Below are 11,215 nucleotides of genomic sequence, written 5' to 3' on the forward strand. Positions count from 1 at the left end.
TCAGTCCAACCCGATGCAAAGCTGAACAAGAGTAATATTGGTAATCTCATATTGAAAACTTAGAAATCTTTGTTGATATATAAATCTGATCTGAATATGGCAATTGAATTCAATTATCCTCGCCCACATGTATGTGCAGGATATCTCTCTACCGGGTCGCTATGTGGGCTCTCTATCTGTGCCTACTCTGCATTGACCTTGTCTGTGTGCTCTTGTCGAGCGCTACTACTTGGGCGTCAACTACTCATTGGTTGCAGAGGGCATGAGCTCTCTGGGATCACCCACTTATGGCTCGGCGATGAGTGCCGGGCTCAGCTGCCTAGGGCTTCGTAAAACCATCTTTTTGTTTACTTCATCTTTGCAACATATAAACTAACATACTTGAGAGAAGGATTAAGTCATTAAATTTAATAATATTAAAAGTGTATTTTGAATAAGAATTGTGTGCCTATAAATAATGTAAAGATTACATTAAAAAGTGTTTTTTAATAAAATGGCTTATTTAATTCATGAAATGAAAGATCAGAATCGAGATGACAATAATATCAATACAAATGATGTCAAAACGCCTTAAGATGTGCATGCTTGAATGACTCATTTTACGTTCATCAGAGGTCTTTAGAGGAAAGAGCTAATTGAATTGATATGTGTGAATCCCTTATGGTATTATACCAAACTGTGAATCAGATTTATTCACATCATCGTTGTCTATGTGGTCCCTGAATCTGAGACACCAAAGACATCAAATGGATGTATGATTGATTATGTTTTGATTGTGACCTATGAGTTTCTAATTGTGGAAGTCTGAACTATTTTAGCTTGGATAAGACAATAAATTCTAGGATAAGAGTTAAAGAAGATGATGTAATGAAGACCTTTGCTAAGGAAATGTAATATCAAAGAAGAGATATAATTGTTTTCAATGCCTATTTGGGTTGATAGATTTGGGTTTGATGACTCAGCAGACAACTTAGTCATCTTTCGAGCATTGAGTGGATGAGGAACTATATCTATTAGGTAACTTATTACAACAAGGTTCCATAAGAGCATCAATATATTCCTTTGTATCTTTTAGAGCAGGACATGTAGCTCAGGACCTCACATGCTAGGAACTCAACTTACCGTTGGGGTCAAATAAACACTACATTAATTGATCTATATGTTGATGTAAGTAATTAATAAGGCTGGTCTGTAAAGGTTATTGTCTAACAGAGTCATTACAAATACTGATATATGGACTTATGGGGTCATTCACAAATGGTATTTGGATGGCATTACTTAAATTTTAGGAGTTTTAATAATATACACTAGGAGGCCCTAAAATATAAGGTTCCTGCTCACTCTCTCTCTCTATCACTCTCTCACACACACACTCCCATCTATCACTCACTCTCTCTCACCTGCGCTCTCCCCTCTCTCACTCTTTCTCTCTTTATCTCTCTCTCTCTCTCACACACATACACACTCTCCCCTCTCTCACTCTTCCTCTCTTTATCTCTCTCTCTCGATCTCTCATAACACTCTCCCCTCTCTCACTCTTTCTCTTTTTATCTCTCTCTCTCTCTCTCTCGTTCTCTCATACACACTCTCCCCTCTCTCACTCTTTCTTTCTCTATCAGTCTCTCTCTCTCTCCCTCACACATACCTTGTTGGATTTTAGATGCCTAGATATGGATGAACAAATCAAAATGATCTGCAGCAGAAGACTTAAATGTAATCGAACACCATCATTAAAATCATGAAACGAAGCACGTGTGCATGTATCACATAAGTGATTTCTTAGATCCCATAACAAGACGAGTCAAGCTGCTCTAGTCTACAGCCTCTACACATATCCACGCAATCCTCGGCATGTCGAATCTCCTCCCTCACCCTTGTGAACTCTGTTCACCCTCTATCATCATTGTTATGCAGTCCCAATAGCATCCAAAGTAGGGAGGCGGTGTGGGGAGAAGGGAGAAGACGGGGAAGGCCCCTAAAAATTTTGGCCTAGGTGAATTTTGTTCAAGGCCTTCATATTTTTTTATACTTGATAGGTATTTTTCATAAACCCCCCCAAAACTTAAGTATGTCTTTTGACGTCGAAAGACAATTTGCATGTGTCCCTCTAGGCCCATGTCTCTATCTAGTTAACGACTTAAGCGGCCCGATAACCTATATTAGCCTTCCGAAATGACTAATTATATCATCATATAGATTCATTAATGTTATATCGATTTAACCCAATTGATAGGTTTGAGTCTCCAACACGTGGGGTGCCAAGCTACACCTTGTGCTTTAGAAAATACAAAGGAGTATGTATCGACAAACTCATGGAACCTGTTCGGCATCAATTATTGTGTACGTATTATAGTCCCTAATCCACTTGATGTGCCTAGGACGACTAAGGCTATGGTTGACGAAGGCAAATTATGATATTAATTTTGATTGTCTTTGTAAAATTAATTTGCCTACAATCAAATATATTTGTAAAATAAAGAAACTTACTCGAGAGTATAGCATGAGTAAGTTCATCTCCACAAGGACTGGCCTTTAGGTATGTATTCAATAATCGAGTTGTTCTTTATTAAGATATTATAATACTACTAAAGATAATAAGAAGAGTTAAGTAATTAGTAAGTAGAGAAAATATTAGTTTAATAAGATAAATAGAGAAGATAGAATATCTGATATCATATGTATATATATATATATATTACAGATACTAACAAATTTGAGTGCCCGACATAGAGAAATTTGAGTATAAGAGGGTGCTTCTGTCGAGCGACCGCGAGGTTTGACAGAATGCCTGACATAAGTCAGAACAGAGGGGATAATATGTTTTTAAAATTTGTAAATTTTAGATAGCAAAACTTAAATAAATTGAGCAAATAATCACACAGAGTTCTCAGTACCAAATTCAACAAAAACACGAGAAAGATAGGGATTTAATGAGCAATTAAGTATCCAAAGTAATGAAAAAACATAAAAATCAGCCGAAGAGGGTCATGATAACCTGAATCACCCTAATTCGAAAAGAAGGGGTGGCGGCGCCGATCGCCGCCACCTAATGTCGGTATGCGGTCTCGCTTTCTCTTCTCCTCCGTCCAGATGCGCATCTAAGCTCCTCAGACTCTTCATCAACGCCACCCGGAGCTTCTAGAGCAGTCAGGAGGTTATCACGCCCTTCCTCCTACTCTTGCCGCCGCCGTGGGATCCCTGATGTCCTCTGGACTTATAGTTGAAAGATCTCTCGAATTGGGGGGCTCTCGGCCCCTTTTAACGGCATGGGAGGGATCCCATAGGCCGTCTGATGGAAGGGGAGAGCCTCGGGGATCCTCCAAGGCCATTGGATCACCCAGCGGTCCCCTGTCTCCAGCCAAAAATGGCCTCCGGGTGGCAGCGTTGACAGCCAGGGGTGAGAGTGGACGTATTTTCCCTTGGCCGTTGGTTTGTCTCCATCTAAGTCCAACGGATTCAATTAAATTACAATCATGGACCAGGTGTACCACCTCAGCCACATCAACACGCCTATCAGTTTTATTTATTTATTTATTTTATTATTAAAGTATATCTTTCTCTTCTTAATTCTTCATTTCATTCTGCCTCTTTCTTTTTGTCTATTTCCTTCTTCAACTTAGTTTTCTTCCATGCAATAACATAGATACATACTAAATAGAACATTTGAAAATTAAAAATGTCTTACATATGAAATGATCTCAAAATGACTTTAAAATATGTATAATTAGATGACACATTTTGGGTCTATCAATAGTCTATTGTCAAAGCCTGATCGGTCATCACAGTTACTACTAATGCATTCTAAAATCATGGGAGAACTCTTCTCTGATACTTTACTACCTTGGCTAAGGACTTCATCACATTGTCTTTCATGAGCTATCACCTCTTATACCGAGGGTGGACAATCCCATGTTGACCACTCAATCATCTTCGTAAACTTCTTGATCCACCAGAACTAAGACTATTTAGAATCATATGATTTGGGACTCGTAGGTCATAGTCAAAGTACAATTGTCCGTCTACAAAGCATCTTTGGTTTCTTAGGTCTAAGGACCACTTACACAACCGTGAAGTGAACAACCTGATTGACTGTTTGGTATAATATCATTCAGGGATTCGTATGGATCAAGTCAGTGAACTCTTTCCACTAAAGAGTACCCACTATTTATCCTTAGTGTCTCGAAACTAATGGCTACATAAACGGACATACTCATCATATGAGTGAGGTTATTTTATCCAGATACTTAGATGTCCTTGTTGAGTATCCTTCGAATAGGAATATTTAGAGCACATGCTTAAAGACTAGTGATCTTTGTATTACGATCTCATCATAATTCACTAGGTTCGATCATGTATTCATGGACTTCATTATAAGTGTCACACGCGTATTATAAGGAATATGTTCTATTAATGAATGTGGAACAAGATATGGAATTTTTTATTGACTTGATGGCCACATATATTTATATCACACCTACCACCAACCAATTTTACTGATCAGTAGTATAAATGAACACTTGTTGTGTATATTTGATGGATTATAAGATCACCATATTGGTGAACCCACTTCATTTTCTGATGAAGGGATGACACAAGACAATATGCAGCCATACATAGAGGACATGTGATAACATGTTATCATGACGTGCATTAATGTCATTTACAACCAATTTTAACTTCTAATTCATGTGAATTAGATGCACTTTATTTTATAGTTTCTGCATTCATTGCATTTCATCACTTTAGAAAAAGTATTTTGTTTCAGTTCGACCCCTAGTCACATATGAAATCGCAGATGACATCAATTTTGCCAAAATTTATCCGCAAAGATCTTTTACAGGTTTGCTCTTTTTGTTAATTTAGCGTTAATATGATGTGACTTATAGGTTTGGACCTTTGAAAGGTCAAACCTTGGTGAATTAATGATTTTCTTTATAGTTTGATGACTGCAGGAGCCAGTTTAAGAGATTTCACAACTATTGGTCGTTGCACACTAAGTGCGGGCAACATTTGAGGACCAGGGTGCATAGTTTGGCACTGAATTTGAATGTGTGAACTTCTTACATTTGAAATGCTGGATGAAGTAATTTGAAGCCCTCCAAGGATAAAAGAAGCGGATGAAGTTTTCACCCAATTTGAAGCAGCTAATAGGGAGATATGCCCACACAAAGTTTTTTATACATTTGAGTAATTTAATATCCATGTGGGTGCACGTCCCATGCCCGCATGGTGCATGTGTGGCATGAGTGAGAGAGACTTTTAATAATCTTTGAAATTATATTTAGACATCGGGTGAGTCAATTATTTAGTGTGAGACTACATGGTCCCCTCAATTTCTTTTATAGGCCATGTGCACCACCGTGAGCAGGAGGTACTTCCACGCCGGCACGCGAATGTGCTATAGGGGCACGCAGCCATGGAGGCCACCTCCTAACGCCACAGTGGGCCACGCCTGATTTGATTGGTGATTGACAAAATACCCCTACTTGAACCAAGGACTTCGCGGTGAGGATAACCTTGATTTGATTGGTGTGGATCAACCAAATCATGTGTCCAAGGTTAGTTCTTATTTAAGTCATCAAAATCGTTGCTTAAATAGGTTTAAATTTTTTAATTTAAATTTTAGTTTTGAAAATCTAAAAAAACCGTAAATTCTTATTCCAAAAATCTAAATTCAAGATTTCTTATCTTCTATGCACGATTTTGGATCCATTGGATAGATACCTCCTTTATCTTTGTGTTTTCACCATTTATTTGTGTCCTTCACACTAATTGTCGTCCAATTCTCTGAAACTATTGCTTGTACGTGCGGATTTTACTTGAAATCACCTAGAATAATACCTGAAATTATTGCTAGTTCTCTATGGGTTCTACCTTGACTAACTGGTATATTATATTTTAATTTTTAATTTGAACGAATCTTGTTTAATTTTATTTAACATGAAAATTTGTGTTATAATGACTGCAATTTTGTATTTGTCAATATGGTGATGAATCAATTAGATATAATCACCCACAACATGAACACTCAATGAATAGACTAAGCATTTTATAATCTCATCATATTTGTAAACCCATTTCATTGTCTAACAAAAGGATGATAGATACACATAAATTATTAGGTTATTTCTATTAAAGTTACATGTGTGTGCGCATTAAAATTATTAAAAAGCATTTTATCAACCTTTAAATGGTTAAGTATATTTTTAGAAAGATACTCAGATTTTTGGATTTAATGATATTTTTAAGGATTTTTCGACATCATATTCTGACAGAAATTATTTTTTTATTAGGAATTATTTTTATGAATTTTTTTCACCTTATAGATATGAATTTCTCAAGTCAATATAAATATATTTATTATATTATTATGAATCATTATTATTGCTATAATGAACTATTAATGTATTTTTGTACTAAAAATGCGTCCCAATCGTTAACTAAAAAGTTCCATTTATTTTATTCATTCGGGTGGTGTGGACTAAAAGAAAAAAGGTGGGTTTTAAATTATAATAAATGTGATGCAATTATCCGGAAGAGAAAAGTCAAAAATTACGGCGGTACACATGGCTCACATGTCTACCACTGCAATGGATTAAAAAGAGAAATAAAGTGTGATGTGGAACGCGGGAATTCATTCCACGTCAAGGAATAATTGGGGAATATTCCCCCTTTTCTGATGTGAATGACACATAGCAGCATGTCATTCACCGCGACGCACTGCCACGTTACAAAAATTAAATGTTTTCGATTTTATTTTGCTCTTTATTACAAGAACATGCGGCACTCTACTCATGTGGGCTGATTGAAAGATAGTGAGTTTCTGAGATCCATCAAGAATGTTATTGGTATCATGGGTGTGTGAGAAGAGGCAACAGAGAAGAGGAGGAGCTTACTTGTACTCACAAATTACCGTTATTCTTTCTCGACATCGTCATTAGCTTATATTAATTTCACTGGCAAGGCTCACCATCACATCATCTCCATACACTCTCCAAATCATACTTTACCACCTTCACGTCACCATCTTGTCATAAACTTACTCGTCATTTATATGAATTGTTCTCTACCTCACTCCTGTTCTTCGCGTTATTGTCACTTCCTCCTCCCACACACTCGATCTTCTCAAATCTTAACTATCACTATTCACTAACTACTATCATCATTTTAATGTCACTATATTGCTTCACATTTTCTCGCTACTCAATTTCATATTTTATATGTATCTCTTACATAGGGGGTAATATGGGCCTTCCTTTAGGGAAAGGGGTAAGAGCCCCCTCCCCTAGAAGGAAGAGAGGCCCATATGTAGGACTATACATTGGCACAAACACACATCTTGGCACAGATAGAAGGTCCACAAACAAAAAAATAAGACCAACAAATACAAACAAAAATAGTGTCAACCTCTAATGACTCGTTGACTAGGCCAAATACTTGAAGGCCAAGTCTTTCACCTCTGCCCTGGCTACTTGAGCTGGTTGAGATCGGGTCTTCTGAGGTGGATGATCCCCATCGGATAAGCTCACACTATTGATATGTCTTAACCCACTAGATAGTTCCATGTGCATATATATATGACCATGTACTAAATAGGTTGGAATGGAGAGCCAATCATAACAGGTATGTATATCATTTTAGCACTACATTTCTTAGACATCTCATAACATGCATGAAACATATATGATATTTCTTAGAAATATTTAGAATGTTTCAATAAATAGTGAAGAGATCAGCCTAAATGATACAGGCTCAATGTGTAACTATTAATGATACACTCAGTGCCAACCCTTCGGTGCTACTATTATCGACAGTTTGAAGCTCCTTGAGATTTTGAGAGATACAAAACCACATCGGGGGAATAAGCTGCCAGTCTATTAAGGAATCACATGGTTCAATAAGGAAATGATAAAGAATCATTTCCAATAAGGCAAAAGCCATCACAAAAGGGCAAAAGCCATTGTGTACACAAATTTTCAAGTAATTTCTTCTTAAATCCAAGTGAATTAGTCTCCTTAAAAATACAATATACTTATATAGTACTTAAGACATTGAGATATATGCTTGGGTTCACAAAGTGAACTCAAGAAAATACTTGGGGAAAGGCCTCAACACTTAGACTTCCAAGCACACTCTCTTGTACTCCACATAGATCCTAGAATCGTGGTGAAATTTTGTGTTTCCTTAGTGCTCAATTTACAATTTCATTAAACATCTCAAGTTCTTCTATCTTCTATATGTACGCTATTGCTAATAGACTAAAAATGTTTAAGTAGGGGGGTATTTGACATATCCAATGCCATGCATGCATTTTATGTTTTTGAAGGCTATTTTTTGCACAAAAGACCAAATTTTTATACATATGTATTTCCTTTTGATGAATAAAGCCCATTTGTGCTTTAATTCAAATATGATATAAAGTTTCTTATTTTTTGTATTTCTGGTATTATTATGCATAAATGAGAGAATAAACATGGCTTCAACACTTCAAGTGGATCTTAATGTTTTATAAGAAAAATGATGTAGGAAAAATTGTTTCGAACGGGTGGTAGGCACCAAGGCAACCATGGCCGCAAGCTTCAAGATAACCACATCTGCTGTCAACCGCAACACCAAAGCAAGCACAACCATTTGCATCCACGAAACCAAGGCAAATGCAACCGAGAGACGGCCACAGATCAGAGGTGTGTGCCAAAGGTAGAGTGGAGATAGATGACTTGCGATGCATGGGCCCTATGTGCACATGAGGGAAAGGTTTATTTCAAATTCAATATTCATTTGATTTAGGGTTTATGTAGCACATATATTTTTATTATCTTTCCATATGAGATGATACCACTTGGGATTTTAGAGATGTGATGGGGCCGCCTCATGAAGAAAAAGGGCATACGGATATAATGATCTCCCGATCGACCCAACACGAAACCCATTTTAAAGCAGGCTTTTCTTCCAAAGATCCAGTTTAATCTTGACCATCAATCTTCTCAAACAAGATTGAATGGTCAAGATGATTTCCCTACCTTTTATTACATTTTTTCTTGTTTGTGGCTGCAAATAGCCCATGGGAAATTGAAGCTGGCAAACAGACAAGCAAAACATGCCAGTAAATACTGATTATACAAGTTGATGTGGGTAGTGGACCCTGGTCAATTACGAGGGTCTGTGACTGAGATTTAATCCCAGATATTGAACCCTCAAGAACATGGATCAAACAACCAGGGGTAACCTCGTCCATTTTCACCCGTGGTTGTTGTCTCCATTGTCAATGAGCATTTTTAGCGATGGAAATATCCTAAACCATCGCAAGACGTGTGGAAAGGTCTTGGAGTAATCCCTCATTGATATGATATAGTCCTTTATCATTCCTGCCCACCTTTTGATTTGAAAAACTAAGTGTGATACAATCAATAATATCACATAAAAAACTTATAGGTTCTTTTTTCAGGCATTCTATCAAACACAGTGTGATAATCCCATTTGAAAATTAATTTTCTGAAGTTTCTCTGCATTTTTAGTTCAAGTTAAATCTTTAAAAAATATCTCGTACCCTTAAACCATTACCTGTCTTATCCTATCATTTTTCTGCTTTTCATTAAATAAATTTGATTTCCTCATTAAAATATTTGATTACTACTTTCTAACTTATGCATTTCCACAAACACCAGGAACACCCTCTCAATTACTTGATATTTTCACTTTCTTTTCTCTCATTCCACAAAATTCTTCATCCATTAAATTAACTCTTTATCTTCCTCCTATTAATTTACAGATACACCTTCCTACGTTTCCTTTGTCTAGGATTTAAGTAATAATAATAGAATCCCTTGCTAATATTACTATTCTAAAATCATGTCCCCCACTTTTCAATCTCTTTATTTAATAATATATCTAATGCAAATCCCTAAGGACACGACCTTGCTCTTAGCTATATGTGTTTGAGTGACGTTAAAAATTTATAAATATTATTTGATTGAAGTGGAATTAATAAAAACAAAATATAAATACGTTTAATTTGGCTTCATCACCTACTACTCTCTTCCCCTTTCAAACTATATATATTTCCATCTCCCTCTATTCACCTATCTTTTACTCTCCCTCTCTCTCCCTCTCTCAATCACCCTATGCATTTCCCTCTCTCTATCTCCCTCTTTAATTCTATGTCCTACCCTCTCACTCTCTCCCCCTATGTATTTCTCTCTTTCTGCGTCACTCTCTCTAAATCTTTGTCCCTTTACTCTCTCTCCCTCTCTAGTTTCTCTCTCTTTCCTTCACACTCTCCCTTCTCAATCTCTATCTTTTCCCCACTCACTCTCAATGAAAATATATGTGGCCAACAAGCTAACCACACATTCCATACCTGGTTCTATGTTCATTGACGTAACATATTCAGTATATTGGATGTGTGATGCTTATAATGAAGTCTATGAATACATGATCTACTTAGTGAATCTATCCTTAGTGTCTCCACACTAGTCTTTAAGTATGTTTTCTAAATAGTCCTATGTTAATGATACTCGAGATGGACATCAAATTATACAAATAAGAATATCACTATGTAGCCTAACTCAAATGATGAGTATGGTTTATCTATCCTTAGTGTGGAGACACTAAGGATAGATAGAGGGTGAGCTTTATTGGAATGAGTTAACTAAATTGATCTGCTTGAGTCGCTGAATGATTTTATAAAAAAATGTCAATCAAGTTGATTCACATCATGATTGTGTTAGTGGTCCTTAGACTTGAGACACCAAAGGCGTCTATTGGAGAGAGTTGTACTCTGATTACGCCATTCGGGTCTCTAATCATGGGATTCTATACAGTCTTTGTTTGGGTGCATCAAAAAGTTCATGAAGATAATTGAGTGGTCAATATGGGATCGTCTACCCTTGGTATAAGATGAGTCAACTGAAGAAAGATGATGTAGTGAAGTCCTTGGCCAAGGTCGTGAAATATCAGAGAAGAGTTCTTTGATGATTTCTAAACACATCAATACTAACTTGCATGACTGATTAGGGTTTGATAGTTGACCAGACCCTAAGTTTTTCGATGAGCATCGAGTGGATGAGGGATTGTACGTACATAGTAATTGATGATGAACATGTTCCATGAGTGAGTTGATATACACTCCTTTGTATACTCTAAAGCACAAGGTGTAGCTCGACACTCCACGGGTTGGAGACTCACCTATCGATTGGATTAAATCAATTCAACAATA

This window comes from Wolffia australiana, chromosome 13 (assembly GCF_029677425.1).
Source record: "Wolffia australiana isolate 7733 chromosome 13, ASM2967742v1".
NCBI classification, from domain to species: Eukaryota; Viridiplantae; Streptophyta; class Magnoliopsida; order Alismatales; family Araceae; genus Wolffia; species Wolffia australiana.